Genomic DNA, 18,980 nt, shown 5'->3' on the forward strand with positions numbered 1-18,980 from the left:
GCAAGGGGTATATGGGAAATCTCTGTACCTTCCTCTCAATTTTGCTGTAAACCTGAAACAGCTATAAAAAAAATTAATAAAGTCATAAAAAATAAATAAAAAGTGAACTAAACAACAAAAAATTACTAACAACTAAAAAAGAACAACAAAGACCTCCACGTATTTATTCTACACTTCAGACAGGGAGAAAATATGAATTTTTAAAGTTTATCAAATAATTTATTTACAAAGAATATTTACATATAAAAAATATGTGTATTTCCTTTTTCTCTTCACCCACCAGCTATAAAAATTAGCAGATAGGTCAATAATTGTATCATTAATTCACTAAAAATATTTAACATCAACACTAAATCACAAAGTCAAATTCTAGCCAAATGGCTTACAAAGTTTAGATCATGATGACTGAGATCAAGCTGAATTCATGGGGAAAAATGATGAACTACTGGTTCAATACATTTTTTAAATAGACTTTTTTAGAGAAGTTTTTAGATTCACAGCAAAACTGAGCAGAAATTACAAAGAATTCTCATGTACTTCTTTTCCCCACATGTGCCCAACATTGCCCATTTTGAACATCCCTCACCAGAGTGACACATTTTTCACAACTGACAAAGTTACCCTGACACATCACTATTGCATACTTTAGAGTTCACTCTTGCTCTCGTACATTTTATGGGTTTAGACAAATGCATAATGGCGTGTATCAAACATTATAATACACAGAATACTTTCACTGCCCTAAAAATCCTCTCTGCTCTGCCTATTCATCCCTTCCTCCCCACCTCAAACTCCTGTAATCCAATCTTTTTACTGTATCCACAGTTTGCCTTTTCCAGAACGTCATATGGTTAGAATCATACAGTAGTAGCCTTTTCAGATTGGCTTCTTTCACTCAATAATATTCATTTAAGTTTCCTCTGTGGCGTGACAGATCATTTCTTTTCAGTGCTGAATGATATTCCATTACCTTGATAGACCAGTTTATTTATCCATTCACCTACTAAAGGGCACCTTGGTTGCTTCCCAGGTTTGGCGGTTACAAAGAAAGCAGCTAAAACACTGTGTGCAGGTTTTTGTGTGGACATTAAGTTTTCAATTCATTTGGGTAATTCTCAACAAGTGCTGATTACTGAAAAGTGTGTTAAGAGTATGTTTTGTTTTCCACCCCACCTTCCAAAGTAGCTGTACCATTTTGCATTCCCACCAGCAATGATTGGGAGTTCCTCACGTCAATACATTTTTTTAAAAATCTTAATGCATGTCCATCACCAGTGGATTAAGAATAAGAGTTACAGATTTACACATATACCACACATTTACACACATATCATTATAGTCTTGAGAAGGATCACAAGAGACACAACAATTCTTAGCTAGGAGTGTCCTCAGCTAAGAGGACATTACCTCAATGTTCTGGTAAGGAACATTGAAATTCCATATAGTGGGCACTTGCTCCTTGAAATCAGCCCATTCATTCTTTTAAAATAAGAAATTGCTGGAGCTCCTGGGTGGTTCAGTCAGTTAAGCATCAGACTTCGGCTCAGGTCATGATCTCACAGTTCGTGAGTTTGAGCCCTGCATCAAGCTCTCTGCTGTCAGCTCAGAGCCCACTTTGGATCCTCTGTCCCCCTCTCTCTCTCTGCCCCTCTCTCTCTCTCTCAAAAATAAACATTAAAAAAAAAAACATTAAAGGGGCACCTGGATGATCCAGTCGGTTAAGCCTCCAACTCTTGATTTTGGCTCAAGTCATGGTCTCGCAGTTTGTGGGTTCAAGCCCTGTGTTGGGCTCTGCACTGACACCACAGAGCCTGCTTGGGAGTCTCTCTCTCTTTCCCTCACTCTGCCCCTCCCTCCCTCTCAAAATAAGTAAACTTTAAAAATACCATTTAAAAAATGTTTGTGGAGGGAAAGAAAGGACAGAAAGATGAGGAGAAAAAAAAATCCTCATTTTGCCACAATGCATTAATAGATTGCCATAATGGAACACAGTGAAAAAACTACAGTCCCATCGCAGCAATATTACAGGTGGGGTTTCTTGGTGCCAAGATGGATGCTGCAGTGTTTATAACCTAATCTCATATGTGACATATTATCACAGCTACCATATGCTATTAGTCACATAGGCCAACTCTGGTGCAGTATTAGGGAGTACTCCATACACAAGGGTGTATGAGGAGGTAAGGATCATTGCAGCCATCTTGGACACTCATAGTGGTTTCAATTTGTATTGCTGTGATGACAAGTGACATTGAGCACATTTTCATATGTTTATTGGCCATTATCATACCTCTTCTAGTAAACATTTGCTTGTGGGGCATCTGGGTAGCTCAGTCAGTTGAGCATCAGACTCTTCATTTGGGCTCCAGTCATGATCTTGAGGTTTGTGAGATCAAGCCCCAAGCTGGGCTCTGTGCTGAATGTGCAGAACCTGCATGGGATTCCCCCTCTCTCCCCCTCCCCCACTCATGCTCCCTCCCCCACAAATAAGTAAATAAATAAATGTTTTAAAAATAAATAAACATCTACTTGAAATTTGTGCCCATGTTTAATTCAGTTCCTTAATGAGCCTACACAACATTGCTTCAAGCACCCTTACCATCCTTGTCACTTACACTGCAACATAAACATCAAGCTGATGAAGAGAGGCTATTGAGTTTTGTCCCCTATAAAATCAAGTTCCCTAACTACAAATTCATTGTTACCCAACAACCTATTGCTCAACCCACCTCTTCCCAAAACAGCTATTGCAAATCTTCTCCACTCCATAAGTCTCCAAATCCCTTTCTTCTCTAGCTGCCAAGTCAAATAGCTTTACTTGAAAATTCCTCTTTGGAAAAGAATTTTATCAATCCAAGAGAAAATAACTAAAAGTTATTGACACACACTAGTAGTCATTGACACATAAAAGTCCAGCCATATCATATCACCCGACATTGAAACTTGTCAATCAAGAAACCTTATTGTAGTGTTCTGGAGCTGCCGTAACAAAATACCATAGCCTGAGTGCCTTCAACAATAGGAATTATTTTTTCATAGTTCTAGAGACTAGAAGTCCAAGATCAAGGTATCAGCAAGTTTAGTTTCTCCTGAAACCTCTCTCCTTCATTTGCAGATGGCCACCTTCTTGCTGCCTCTTCACAGGGTCATCCCTCTTTGCACTACATCCCTGATATCTCTATGTTCTAACCTCTTCTTATAAAGACACCAACCAGTAAAGACCCACCCAAATAGCCCCATTTTAATGTAAGTATCTCTTTAAGGGAACTATCTCCAAAAACAGTCTGAGATGTGGGGGGTTAGGACTTCAAGGTATAAATTGAAGGGGACAAATTCAGCCCATGACAAAGCTCGACCCATGCATACAGTTTCTAATCAGCTTTTTATTTTTTTTTAAATTTTTTTTAATGTTTATTTATTTTTGAGAGAGATAGAGCATGAAAGAGAGAGGGGCAGAGAGAGAGGGAGACACAGAATCTGAAGCAGGCTCCAGGCTCTGAGCTGTCAGCACAGAGTTGGACACGGGGCTTGAACTCACAAACTGCGAGATCATGACTTGAGCCAAAGTCAGACACTAACCAAGTGAGCCACCCAGGTGCCCCTCTAATCAGTTTTTTAAATGTCCATCTCCTATTGTATAAAAGAACAGTCAAAAAATCAGCAAGATATAGGGAAAACCTATATCAGGAAAGAAAGAGACCAAGGCAAACATGAAAAAGAAACTCAGAGCAAACAGATATAAGGCAGGTAAACTACATTACAATGCCATCAATATGACATTCTTGAAAAGCCAAAGGATAGGGATAGAAAACAGGTAAGAGTTGGGATAGGCTGGGAATGAAGAGAGAATGACTGCAAGTTTTGAGAGGTGAGGGAAGTGTTCTATATCGTAATTATGGTGATGGTTACATGACTCTATATGTTTGCCCAAATTCACAGGACTACACGCCAAAAAGAACTTTACTGTATGCAAGTTTTATGTCCATAAAAAATTATCAATATTATCAGAAAAATGAAGAACGTGCACCTACAAAACAGAAAAGGACACTTGTAAAAAGTATTTAGAGAATGAAAATATGATCTTGGAACTTTAAAAAATGACAGAAGAATGAAAATGTAAGAGAAAGGCAGAAAGATAAAGGTAAGAAAATTACCCAGGGGCGCCTGGGTGGCTCAGTTGGCTAAGTGTCCAACTTTGACTCAGGTGACGATCTCACAGCTTGTGGGTTCAAGCCCCGCATTGGGCTCTATGCTGATGGCTTGGCGCCTGGAGCCTGCTTCAGATTCTGTGTCTCCCTCTCTCTCTCTCTGCCCCTCCCCCATTCACACTCTGTCTTTCAAAAATAAATAAACATTAAGAAAATTAAAAAAAAAGAAAAAAGAAAATCACTCAGACAGTAGAACAAAAAGAAATGATAAAAGTGAAAAATGGAGGAGGGGGGGAAAAAAGAATCAGCCTAGGAATTCCAATAATACAGGTTTCTCAAAGAGTGAACAGCAAAAACAGAAGAGAGAACATTAATAAATAATTCAGATCAAGATCACAGAATTGAAGGATATGATTTTCCAGACTGAAAGGGCCCTTGCAGCACCTGGGTGCTGTAGTCAGTTAAGCTTCCAACTCTTGGTTTCAGCTCAGGTCGTGATCTCAGGGTCTTGATCTCAGGGTCATGAGATCAGGTCCCTCATAGGGCTCCGTGCTGAGCATGGAGCCTGCTCGAGATACTCTCTCTCCCTCTCTGCCCCTCCCCTCTATATCTCAAAAAAAAAGGAGGGGGGCTCTGCATGCCCTGCCTAGACTTTAAAAAGACACACCCCATTTTGAAAAGATACATGCACCCTTATGTTTATTGCAGCATTATTTACAATAGCCAATATATGAAAGCAGCCCAAGTGTTCATCAATAGATGAATGGATAAAGAAGATATTGGGGCACTGGGTGGCTCAGTCGGTTAAGCGGCCGACTTCAGTTCAGGTCATGATCTCGCGGTCCATGAGGGCTGTGAGTTCGAGCCCCGCGTCGGGCTCTGTGCTGACAGCTCAGAGCCTGGAGCCTGTTTCAGATTCTGTGTCTCCCTCTCTCTGACCCTCCCCCGTTCATGCTCTGTCTCTCTCTGTCTCAAAAATAAATAAATGTTAAAAAAAAAAAAAAGATATGATACACACACACACACACACACACACACACACACACACAGAGAGAGAGTGGAATATTACTCAGCCTTAAAAAAGATGAGATCTTGCCATTTGCAACAACACGGATGAACTTAGAGGATATTATGCTAAGTGAAGTAAGTCAGTCAAAAAGACAAACATCACATGATTTCACTCAGAGATGAAATCTAAAAAACAAAATAAATGAATAAACAAACAAAAAGCAGAATCAGACCTATAAATACAAACTGATGGTTGCCAGAGAGGAGAGGGGGTAGGAGGATGGGCAAAATGGTTGACGGGGAGTTAGAGATACAGGCTTCCAGTTATGGAATGAGTAAGTCATGGGGATAACAGGCAAAGCATAAGGACTCTAGTTAACAATATGGTAATAGCATTGCATGGTGACAGATTATAGCTACATTTGTGGTGAGGGTAGTATTAACATACAGATTTGTCAAATCACTATACTGTATACCTGAAACCAATGTAACGTGTCAAATATACTCAAATTTTTAAAAATTAATTAAATCAAATTAAATTAATAACAATAAAGACACACATCAAGAATGAATAAGTCATGGGAATGAAAGGTACAGCATAGGAGGGGTGCCTGAGTGGCTCAGTCAGTTAAACATCCAACTCTTGATTTCAGCTCAGGTCATGATCTCACTGTCAGTGCAGAGCCTGCTTGGGATTCTCTCTCTCCCCTCTCTCTCTCTGCTCCACTCCTGTGCTCTCTCTTTCAATCTCTCTCTCTCTCTCAAAATAAATACATAAACTTAAAAAAAAAAGGTACAGGATAGGAAAAATGATAAATGGTGTTGTAATAGCATTGTACGGTGACAGATGGTAGCTACACTTGTGGTGAATATAGCATATATTAAAGTGGTCAAATCACAATATTATATACCTGCAACTAATGTAACACTGTGTCTCAACCACAATAAAAATTTTAAAAGGTGACAAAGTGCTAGAAATTTAAAAACAAATAAATAAATTAAAAACATACACCAAGGCACATCAGTGTAAGAATTTGGAACACTAAGATTTTTTGTCTCTGCCAAAAGAAGATCTGAAAAATCTCTAGGGAGAAAACAAGCATATACAAAGGATTGGCTAACAGAATCTCATTGAACTTCTCAACAGTACTGGAAGCTAAAACATAGAAATGGAACAAAAACCTTAAAATTTTTGAAAGGAATATGTATTTCTCTTTTAAATTCTAAACCCAGTCAAGCCATGAGTCTTGTGTGAGGGTAGAAAAAAGAAACTTTTTAATCAGAAAAATTTTACCTTCCCATCCCTTCTTGGGAAAATTATTTCTAGAGGATATGGTCCACCAAAAACAGAACAAGAAAGAGGGGCACCTGGATGGCTCAGTCGGTTGAGTGACCAACTCTTGATTTTAGCTCCAGTCAGGATCCCAGCATCGTGAGTTCAAGCCCCATGTTGGGCTCTGTGCTGACAGAGTGGGGCCCCGCTTAGGATTCTCTCTCTCCCTCTGCCCCTGCCCCGCTCACGCAAGCAAGTGCACTCTCTCTTGCTCTCCGTCTCAAAATAAATAAATAAATACTTTTTAAAAAGAAATAAGAAGAGGGGAGCCTGGGTGGCTCAGTCGGTTGAGCATCCCACTTCAGCTCAGGTCATGATCTCGCAGTTCCTGAGTTCGAGCCCCACATGGGGCTCTGTGCTGACAGCTCAGAGCCTGGACCTGCTTCAGATTCTGTGTCTCCCTTTCTCTGCCCCTTCCCTGCTCATGCTGTCTCTCTCTGCCTCTCAAAAATGAATAAATGTTAAAAAAAAATTTGTTTAAGAAATAAGAAGATAAGGGATCCAGAAAATGAGGGATCTAAAGGAAAAGATGAAAGGAATCTTCAGAATGAAAGTAAAGAAAATACTAACACAATAGCTGAAATATCCTCATGGTTCAGTTGGGGGTGAATTAAGGACATATATTGAGAAAGTAAATAAAGAAGCCATACAAATATTAACACAAGGAAAAACAAAAAGGTGTGCAAGAGCAGCAATGTCATCCAAATCTGAAGAATAATTGTATAATCATAACGATGCAAATACTTGAATTCCGATCTAGCAAAATGTATGATTTGATAAGATAGAAAGTGTATGTGCAGTTGTTGGCATGGTGGTGAAAGAGAGCTAGTCTTTCTCACTACAGGTAATTCCTAAAAACAAAAGCAAAAAGTAGCATTATAATTACATTACTTAGAGATTTGAAGGTAAAAGCTAAAAGAAACAGCTAAAAGAATTGACATTTGTTGTCTCTGGGAAAAAGAGGCAGAAAGGCATCAGAGGTTACTATTTTTCATAATTAACCATACAGATGTGAAGTATATATAAAATATTGATTTTAAAAATTAAAAAATAGGGGCGCCTGGGTGGCTCAGTCGGTTGGGCGTCCGACTTCGGCTCAGGTCATGATCTTGCAGTCCGTGAGTTCGAGCCCAGCGTCGGCTCTGTGCTGACAGCTCAGAGCCTGGAGCCTGCTTCAGATTCTGTGTCTCCCTCTCTCTCTCACCTCCCCCGTTCATGCTCTGTCTCTCTCTGTCTCAAAAATAAATAAACGTTAAAAAAAAATTTAAAAAAAAAACAAAAAATTAAAAAATAAACTATAAGTTATGTTAAATTCATGAGCGACAGTTGAGGAATCATTTTGCTGTACTGCCCCCTGCAATGTTTTGATAAATATTGCACTCTGAGGCTTTCCATTTAATTATTTACACACACTGCAGCAGCTTCAAAGGGAAATTATAGTCTATTGTCATCATTCGCAGATTCTGTATTTGAGGATTCAACTACTCACTAACTCCAAAATCAACATTTTCAGTGCTTTTGCAGTCATTCCAGGCCATGCACAGAATGCAGAAAAATTTCAGTCACTTGATGTACATGTTCCCAGCAACACTCTTCTTGTTTTGCCTTGTTAGGCCTTCTTGTTTCCAGTCTCATACTGTAAAGAAGTGTCCTTAGTGTGGTGTACTTAGTGTCACATTTTCACGTTTCTGTGCTTTTTTGTTGGTGATTTCACCATTTAAAATAGCCCCCAAGTCTAAGTCGCCTGGGTGGCTCAAGTCGGCTGAGCATCCGACTTCGGCTCAAGTCATGATCTCATGGTTTGTGGGTTCGAGCCCCGTGTTGGGCTCTGTGCTGATAGCTCAGAGCCTGGAGCCTGCTTCTGATTCTGTGTCTCCCTCTCTTTCTGCCCCTCCCCAGCTCGCACTCTGTCTCTCTCTCTCTCAAAAATAAAGAAAAAAAGTTTTTTTTAAATAAATAAATAAAATGGCCCCAAGAGTAGTGCTGAAGTGCTGTCTGGTGTTCTTAAGTGCAAGAAGACCATGATGAGCCCTATAGAGAAAATATGTGTTAGATAAGCTTTGTTCAGGCATGACTATAACTATATAAGTTATAATGCTATGGCCATGGATTTAATGTTAACGAATCAACAATATATATTAAATAAGGCGACTTTAAACAGAAACACCCATAATACAACATTATGTGTATTAACTGGTAGACAAAAATGTGTGACCAAAGACTTGCAGGAACTTAATCCTATATTTCCCCCAGGAGCAATGGTTCAGTATTCACTAATTTGGTGTCCACAGTTTACAGAACAAAACTACTTCTAATAACGAGAATTAACTGTATAAAAGAGGCAAGAGAAAAATCAGCACTACCTCAACCAGAAAGCCCTGACCAGCCTTGGGAAGCTTTCAAACAAACCTGAGTGCCATCATCAAAACACAGTTTGGAAGGGTGGGCCACAGGGGAAGAAAAGGTAAAGAAGATTTGATAAATTGATTCTAAAATTCATCTTGATGAGTATATGATCAAGAATAGCCTAGAAAAAAATTTTTGTGGGGAGAATATTTAGCCTACAAGGTAAAAATAAAAGTGTAATTTTTAAAATAAGATATTAACATATGAACAAAGAAACAGCCATACATAGAAATGAAAAATTATTACATAACAAAGAAGAAATCTCAAATCAGTGTGAAAATGATAAATTATTTAAGAAACAGTGTTAGGAAAATTGATTATCCATATAGAAAAGAAGAAGTGTGATCTACACTTAAGTTCTAAGATCTAAATACAAATAAAATTTAAAGTAAATGAAACCATTAAAGCAAGAACGTTTGAGAAACTTTGAGAAAAGTTCTTCTCTATCTAAAAAAAAAAATTTGAAATTAAAATATCATCAAAGTTGACAGTTCTGACTACATAAAATTTTAAACTCAGTACAATGAAAGATACTATGATTAAACTTAAAAGATAAATAACATACTGGAAGAATGGAAATATTTGCAATAAAAATAAAAGACAAAGGTTTTAATGACATATAAAATACTGTTAGAAATCAGTAAGAAAGAAAGAATGGAAAAATTGGAAATATACACAGTCAATTCACAGATAAATAAAAATTTCTAGTATGCGTAACAAAAGACATTCATAGCATTTTCATCTACAATGAAAAGATGAAAATTATAATAATAATAATATTTTTCTCACCAGATTGGCAAATATTTATAATACCCAATAGTGGCAAGGGGGTGGTGAAATGGGCACTTTCATACACATAAATCACTAACAACTTTGTAGGGCATAAAAATTTTAAATGTTAGGGGCACCTGGTTGCCTCAGTCAGTTAAGCATCCAACTTCAGCTTAGATCATGATCTCGTGGTCTGCAAGTTCGAGTCCTACATCAAGCTCTGTGCTGTCATGACATTTCAAGACCCTGCAGAACCTGTTTCAGATTCTGTGTCTCCCTCTCTCTCTCTCTCTGTCCCTCCCCCACTCACACTCTGTCTCTCTCTCTCTCTCTCTCTCTCTCTCTCTCAAAAAATAAATAAAAACATTAAAAAAATTTTTTTAAATGTTAATATCCTCATACTAGGTTTTCCTGTTGTTGGCATTTAATTCACAAAACAATTCCACAAGTATGCCTAGACATGGGTAAAAAAAAAATGTTCATTGCAGAACCTTTTTGTTTTGATTTTCAGCTGTACTTCAAATGTTTTTCAATCAACATTGTTAAAAATAATTTACATATAATAAATTATACAATTAATTAAGTTTTGACAGATATATATACTTGTGCAGTCACCTCCACAATCAAGAAATAGAACTCTCCATCCCCTGAAAGTTTCTTCCTGTGAAAGAAGATTCTTCCTTTGCAAACTACCTCTCCCTCCACTCTCAGCCTTAGGCAACCAATGATCTGCTTTCTGTTACTAAAATGTAGTTTGCATTTTCTAGAATTTTATGTAAATGAAGTCACTTAATAGAGACTCTTGTATGTCTGGCTTCTTTCATAAAGCATTAAATTTTGAGATTCATTCATGTTGTTGCATTTTTATAAGTGAGTAGTATTCTACTATATGGATATACCACATTTGTTATGCATTCAGCTGTTGATGGACATTGAGATGGACATTTAGGCTACAATGAATCAAACTGCTATGAACATTCATGTACAAGTCTTTGTATGAACATGTTTTAATTTTTCTTGGGTAAATACCTAGTGAAATGGCTGGGTAATATGCTAAGTGTATCTTTAACTTTCTAAGAAACAGCCAAACAGAACTTCCAAGTGGTTGTAAAACAGTGCATGTGAGTTCTAGATGCTTCATATCCTTGCAACACTGGAAATTGCTGTTATTTTCAAAGTTAGTCATTCTAATGGGTAGATATTTCTTGTTGTGGTTTTAATTTGCATTTCCCTGATGAATAATGATATTGCACATATTTTTGTGTAATAATTGGCCATTCATACATCTTCTTATGAACTGCCCCACTATGTTTAATAGCAAAGCAAAATAGGGGCACCTGGATGGCTCACTTGGCTGAGCGACTGAATCTTGATTTCAGCTCAGGTCATGATCTCAGGGTCAAGCTCCCCAGTCGCTGGGTGAGAAGCCTGCTTAACATTCTCTCTCTCTCTCTCTCTCTCTCTCTCTCTCTCTGTCTCTCTCTCTCTCGCTGTGCCTCTCCCCTGCTCACACACTCTTACTAAAATTTTAAAGAAATGAAAATACTGAAGCAAAATATTCAAAACAATGCAAAAATCCACCAACAGGTGAAACGTTACACTGGCACATTCACACAACAGATTCTCATATAGATATTTTTAAAAATGAAACAAGGGTGCCTGAGTGGCTCAGTTGGTTAAGCATCCAACTTTGGCTCAGGTCATGATCTCACAGTTCGTAGGTTCAAGTCCTGACTGGACTCTGTGCCGACAGCTCAGAACCTGGAGCCTGCTTCAGATTGTGTGTCTCCCTCTCTCTCCACCCCTTCCCGACTCACACACTGTCTGTCTGTCTGTCTCTCTCTCTCAAAAATAAATAAACATTAAAGAAAATTTAAAGGGAGCCTGAGTGGCTCAGTTGGTTGGGCGTTTGTGACTCTTAATTTCAGATCAGGTCATGATTTCACATTTCATGAGTTCAAGCCCCACACCAGATTCTGCACACACAGCACAGAGCCTGTTTGGGATTCTCTCACTCTCCCTCTCTTTCTGCCCCTTCCCCACTCGTGATCTAAATAGATAGATAGATAAATAAATAAATAAATAAACAAAAAACTTTTTTTAATTTAAAAAAAAAGAAAAAAAATGAAACAGACTTACATATCCTAACATGAAAAGTGGACCAATATATATATTTCTTTTTTTTTTAAGTTAATTTATCTTGAGAGAGAGAACGTGCACATGAGCAGGATGTGGGGGAGGGGCAAAGACAAGAGAGGGAGAGAGAGAATCTCAAGCAAGTTTTGCACTGTCAGCACAGAGCCTGACGCAGGGCTTGACCTCACCAACCATAAGATCATGACCTGAGTCAAATCAAGAATTGGATGCTTAACCGATTGAGCCACTCAGTCACTGAGCCAGGTGCCACAACCAAGATATATTTCTAGTTAAAAAATAAAATCAAGTTATAGAATAAAATGCATAATATTATCCTATTTTATAAATATACATAATAGCATTAAGAATATATGTTGGTAGTTGTAGAAGCATTCATGAAATTTTATCAGGGATTAAATCTTGGGAAAAGAAGTTATGGAGAACTTTTACCAGCTAAGTTCTATTTTTCTGTAATTTTGCTTAATTTTGATTATGTTTCTAATCAGCAAAAAAAAAAGAAAAAGAAAAAACATACAGAATAAACAAAAACATTGGAAAAACATTTTCAAGAATAAAAACATAGAAAAAGACCTCAAATATGAGAGGATAGTTTGACATCATTAGGAATGAACGGACAAGTAATTCTCTTTGTTATATATGTCTCCAAAAATACTGGTCTTCTGTTCTCAAATCTCTTTTTAGGGCCCCTGTTTTATTTCAAATGATGCGTAAGATACGTTTAGGAATCTCTTCATCCCATAAATCTCGTTTCATTACAAATCTATTAAGAGAAGTCTATATTTCACTACAATGCCATCTCACAGCCATAAAAATTAGTAAATTTTGTTTAATGAAGCAAAAACTTTTATTTATTTTTAATTTTTATTTATTTGAGAGAGAGAGAGAGAGAGAGAGAGAGAGAGTGTGTGTGTGTGTGTGTGTGTGTGTGTGTGTGTGAGGGAAAGGCAGAGAGGGAGACAGAGAATCCCAAGCAAGGCTTTGCACTGTCAGCACAGAGCCCAACATGGGGATCAAACCCCTGAAACGTGAGATCATGACCTGACCCGAAATCAAGAGTCAGACACTTAACCAACTGAGCCACCCAGGCACTTCAATGAAGCAAAAGCTTTTTTTAATATAATTTATTGTCAAGTTGGCTAACATACAGTATATCAATGGCTTCGGGGGTAGATTCCCGTGATTCATCGCTTACATACAACACCCTGTGCTCATCCCAACAAGTGCCCTCCTCAATGCCCATCATCCATTTTCCCCTCTCCCCCACCCCACCCCCATCAACCCTCAGTTTGTCCTCTGTATTTAAGAGTCTCTTATGGTTTGCCTCCCTCTCTGTTTGAAACAATTTTTTCCCTTTCCCTTCCCCCATGGTCTTCTGTTAAGTTTCTCAAATTCCACATATGAGTGAAAACATATGCTATCTGTCCTTCTCTGACCGACTTACTTCATTCAGCATAATACCTTCCAGTTCCATCCATTGTTGCAAATGGCAAGATTTCATTCTTTCTCATTGCCAAGTAGTATTCCATTGTAGATATAAACCACAAAAACTTTTAAACTAAATTCATTTCATATCAGGCAACAGAATTTTGTATTGTCTGAGAAGACACCCAGAAAGAACTTCTGGAACACACTGAAGTCAAAATTAATAAATGAGCTTTCAATAGTAAAGAGCATGAACTTTGGAGACTGACTGGATTCAATTCCCTGCTCCAGTACTTGCTACCTTATGACCTTCAAGGTAACTTCACTTCTCTGAGCTTCAGTTTCCTCATGGGAAACACCTAAATCATAGAGTTTGCAATATTACATGAAATGTTGTGTGTAAAGTGCTCAGCAAACTTCTTGGCATATAGTAAAGGCTTACTAAAAGTTTACTTTTGTCATTATTATCACTATCATATATGTATTACACAGTCACACCACCTACTAAAGTAAATAACTTATTCTAGATTGGAAAATAAGAAAAGAAAAACACACAATTATTTTAAGGTACAGAAAAAAATATGACTCTCAACACTCTATACTTACGAAGGATATCTACATCCACATTTTGGCAGTTTGTGAAAGACAAGAATAAGTTGGATGGGAGTAAAGGGTGATTATAGGAGGAAAAACAGTTGGAAAGGGCAACAGTTGTTAATTTGCTGTGATATATCAAGCAGTTTGTATATCGCTCTATTTATTTAGCCTCTAGGATGGAAAGCTATTATAAGAATACAGCCGAGCAATCATGCAAAGAAGTATAATTGTAATGAAGGAGCCATCAATTCCCTGCTTGCTAGAGCTGTTTCTAAGACTCCCCTGGTATGTGGCCCTAAGGTTTCCAGGACACGAATAAACTTGAGCAGCATGAGAGTAGACATAATTGACAGGTACCCAGGTAAGTGGCTCATCTGTGTGACAGCAATCATGGCATCCCTCCCCACCGTACTAGCCAACATTAAAAAAAAAAAAAAAAAAAAAAAAAGGCCAAGTCATAAAACAAACTGATCAAATAGAATATGTAATATACATTAAAAGGATTTTTTTAATTTGATATTTTACAGAGAATTTAACTACCAGAACTTAGGAGTGAGAAAGCAGAAGATGGACATTTTTTTCAAAGCATGTTCTCTTAATCTGCTGAAGCTTTATTTAAAATAGTTAGCATGATGTTTTCTTTCTGGCATGTGTTAGAAGTCTTGAAAAAATCTCTGTTACTAATGATATAGTTTGACAGGTAATTTTAGGAGTTTAGAGTACTTCAAAAATTAGTATCCACTGGAAGACATTCCAGGGAAAGTAGAATTTCTGAGTTGTAAAAAGGTAGTGTGGGAGTGATACTCAAGTTATGAGCCAACCATACCACTTAGAGACAACCAGAAAATAGATGGGTAATAACTTAGAATAATTGGGGCGCCTGGGTGGCTCAGTCAGTTAAAGCATCTGACTTCGGCTCAGGTCATGATCTCACAGTTCATGAGTTTGGGCCCCGCATCGGGCTCTGTGCTGACAGCTCAGAGCCTGGAACCTGCTTTGGATTCTGTGTCTCCCTCTCTCTCCGCCCCTCCCTCCCTCCCTCTCTCTCTTTCAAAAAATAAATAAACCTTAAAAAATTAAAAAAAAATAACTTAGAATAATTTATAATCTACCTCCTATTGACACCAGTTTCTTACCAACTGCCCTTCACCTATAAGAATGCAGCTATTATTACTGTGGGATTTGCAATCAAACAGGTTTTATAACTGTCGGATGCCACTATTTTAATGAAAACTTGAGAAGTTTATAGGAAGAACGATGGCCTCTGATCAGAAAGAGGGCTTCTGAATCATGAGTAAAGCGTGCCACAACCAAAATACACGTCAGTGCTAATCCCAAATCCCTCTGCTCCTCCACACTTCCAGCTTTCTCTTGCAGTGAGATTGGGCTCAAATGCCTGGGGTCTGGCCAATGAAATGGATAGATGGAAGTAACTTGAGCCAATTCAGTACAGACCCTTAAAAACATCCCATGAAGGAGCACCTGGGTGGCTTAGTCGGCTAAGCGACCAACTCTTGATTTCAGCTCAGGTCATGATCTCATGGTTTGTGAGATAGAGTCCAGCATCAGGCTCTGCGCTGATGGCATGGAACCTGCTTGGGATCTTTGGTCTCCCTCTCTCTCTGCCCTTCCCTGGTACATGCATGTGCACACACACACTCTCGCTCTCTCTCAAAATAAATAAATATTTTTTTTTAATCCCATGAAATCCTCCAGGTTTCTCTTCTACTGCAGCAACCCTGGAGGCTGCAAGTTTCACATAGTGAAGACAGACGTGCAAGAAAGATGTTTTTATTGTATTAAAGCCAATAAGATGGTGGGCTAATTTGTACTGCAGCACAACCAAGCCTATCCTGACCACTTGAGATGCCAAGCATTGAAGGAAGAAAAATGGTAGCCTCTAAGCAATTTCACGGCAAGAAAGCTAACAAGTGATAAGTCCATTTCAGGAGTAGATTTTTACTGTCCCTTTAGCAGCAGTCTTCAAACTGAGATGTGTGAACACTTTCCTAAGAGATACATGAATCATTTTTAAAAAATCAATTTCCAGGTTTTCAACTTCCATACATACATTTTTTTAATTTTTTAAATGTTTATTCATTTTTGAGAGACAGAGACAGAGAGAAAGAGACACACAGAGAGATAGAGAGGAGCAAAGAGGACAGGGAGACACAGAATCCAAAGCAGTCTCCAGGATCCAAGCTGTCAGCACAGAGCCAGACACGTGGCTCAAACCCAAGAACCTCAAGATCATGACCTGAGCTGAAGTCAGACACTTAACCAACTAAGCCACCCAGGCGCCCCTCAACTTCCATATGTATTCTTGCCTAAAGTTGATTAGCCAGTGAATAAGCCTTCTTTCATGATAACCATTCTCCCCACTAGGCTAAAGAAAAGCATATTCCTCACACACCCCAGATCTTAACTCTCACTTTAGTTCATATTATAAAATGTATTTAAGTGATAAAAACTTTTGGTTATAAAGTCTTTAACTCTAGATTGATTTATAAAGTCTATAAATTGGTAGCTTTTCAGCCTTCCACATACAAATCTTTAGTAGTGGTCTAACTCCTAAATAACTTGTAAACAATATCTTGCATATAAGTTGATACTTAAAGGAAAACAAAGACCATGCTTCCAAATACAGAGGCAGGCCTTATGGTGGCCTAGCTGTGTTCATGATACAAACTCTTTAGTACTGTTAATACCAATTATCAAATTGTCCATGAGAAAGGTAGTACTAATATATGCTGGCACGAGCAGTGCATGAAAAAATAGTGTTCTCCGCCATCTTCCATAACACTGAATATGATCTCTTGGCTTTGTAGGATTTTTATTTACTTGTTGCAAATTTGAAAATTAAAAATTTGCATGTCATTGTCATTTTAATTTGCATTTATTTAATGACTTCTGAAAGTGAAGAGTTTTTCGTAACTGCTCGTTTCACATCTTCCCTTATAAATTATTCTTGTAAATTCTCTTATAAATTATTTTGTTTGCCCCATATTGCTTAGGCAGAATTTTCTTATTATTAATTTTTATGGACTCTTTATGCAGTAAGAATATTAACCTTTTATCATTAGTATTTAATAAAAGTAACTTTTCCCTATCTTCAGTTCGCTTTTTGAGTAATTTTGGAATTTTACTTTCCAAAAAATCATTTTACTTTCCACCTTTGGTATTTATTGTTTCAGAATTCCTCAAGACTACCCATACTTCCAATGATCTGCTAAAAGGATTCACAGGATTCGGCATATAGCTGTTTCTGTGACATTACAGCAAAATGATACATGACAAAATCAGCAAGGGAAAAAGACAGGCACAGTCTGGAAAAATCCATGTACAGGCCTCTTATGTTCTCTCCCTTCTGTGAGGGGCCACACAATGCATGCTTCTTTCTCCAGAAACAAAAAAATACAGTAACATGTCCAATGCTTCTGCTCAGGGAAGTGTATTACAAACTCAGAATCTAAGGTTTTCACTGAGCACTATCCACAGAGACATGCTCTGTTTACCATGTACCAAAATTCCAGACTCAGCTCTCTCCCCGGTATCTCACCGCTGTGTCGGTGCAGGTAGGGGATTGAGCTCAAGCTAGCTCGGATAAAGGCTCTTTTGCTTTTGCATCGGACTCGGCTCCCTGGTGGTCTTTGGGGATCACGAATTCTGGGCATAACAACAGAACCTCGTCTGGATCACCTGGTGGAAGAACCAAGCGGCACTCGGAGATCTTGGAAGGCAGGAGAAGGTTTATTTCACACCGGCGGGCTCAGAGGAGAACACTCTCGAGAGACTTTAATTTTAAGTAATGTTTACACTCGTTGTTGGGCTTGAACCTACAATCCTGAGATCAAGCGTCACATGCTCTACCAACTGAGCCAACCAGATACCCCAGGGGGAAACAGAGCATGAACGGGGGAGGGTCAGAGAAAGAAGGAGACACAGAATCTGCAACAGGCTCCAGGCTCTGAGCTGTCAGCACAGAGACCAACGCGGGGCTCAAACTCAAGGACAGCGAGATCATGACCTGAGCCGAAGTCGGACGCTTAACTGACTGAGCCACTGAGGAGCCCCAATTCTTGGATTCCACCTACACCTGCCTAAATAACCCAGAAAACCGCCAGAGGATTAGCAGAACGGAGTCACCGGACCCAAGTGCAGACGAGAGGCCCACGGAAGAGGGTAGGAAGGGCCGCGAGGCGGTGCGCGCTCCACGGACTGGCGGGAGGGAGCCGGGGCGGAGGGGCGGCTTGCCAGCCAAGCAGAGCCCCCGAGTCCGGCTTGCAAAAGCGGAGGGGCCTGACGGACTGTGTTCCGACAGCAAGCGCGACTTAGTGTCTAGGAGGTCATAAGTTAACAGCTCTGCTCGGAAAGCGGGAAGGCTGGAGGACAAAGGGAGGGTGAGCTGCGGAGCCCCCGGACGACAGAGCTCAGTTTGGCGGGGAACAAAGGTGCTCGCCAGCGCCATCTCCCCCGCCCATCCCCCAGCCAAAATCCCAAAGGGAACCGGTTCCGGCCAGGGAAATTGCTCGCTCCGCGCAAACACCCAAATCTGTGCTTCTGTGGAGCCAAACCTCCGGCAGCGGATCTGACTCCCTCCAGATGCCACAGGGCCCCTCCTGAAGTGGATCACCTAAGGAGAAGCGAGCTAAGCCTGCCCCCCCTGCCGCCGTGCACCTTGCCTTCCCACCCCAGCTAATACGCCAGATCCCCAGCATCACAAGCCTGGCAGTGTGCAAGTAGCCCAGACGGGCCACGCCACCCCACAGTGAATCCCGCCCCTAGGAGAGGGGAAGAGAAGGCACACACCAGTCTGACTGTGGCCCCAGCGGTGGGCTGGGGGCAGACATCAGGACTGACTGCGGCCCCGCCCACCAACTCCAGTTATACACCACAGCACAGGGGAAGTGCCCTGCAGGCCCTCACCACACCAGGGACTATCCAAAATGACCAAGCGGAAGAATTCCCCTCAGAAGAATCTCCAGGAAATAACAACAGTTAATGAGCTGATCAAAAAGGATTTAAATAATATAACAGAAAGTGAATTTAGAACAATAGTCATAAAATTAATCGCTGGGCTGGAAAACAGTATACAGGACAGCAGAGAATCTCTTGCTACAGAGATCAAGGGACTAAGG

The 18,980-nt window shown here is 39.5% G+C and overlaps 1 protein-coding gene across 1 annotated transcript in view; it reads right to left on the reverse strand.

Moving 5' to 3' along the window:
- SUGCT (succinyl-CoA:glutarate-CoA transferase) overlaps window positions 1–18,980 on the reverse strand; it is a 330,930-nt gene that overhangs the window by 301,200 nt on the left and 10,750 nt on the right. The window lies entirely within an intron of this gene.

Source organism: Lynx rufus, unplaced genomic scaffold (assembly GCF_022079265.1).
Source record: "Lynx rufus isolate CCGP_SWC_20201006 ecotype Redwood Valley unplaced genomic scaffold, mLynRuf1.p SCAF_4, whole genome shotgun sequence".
Classification (NCBI taxonomy): domain Eukaryota; kingdom Metazoa; phylum Chordata; class Mammalia; order Carnivora; family Felidae; genus Lynx; species Lynx rufus.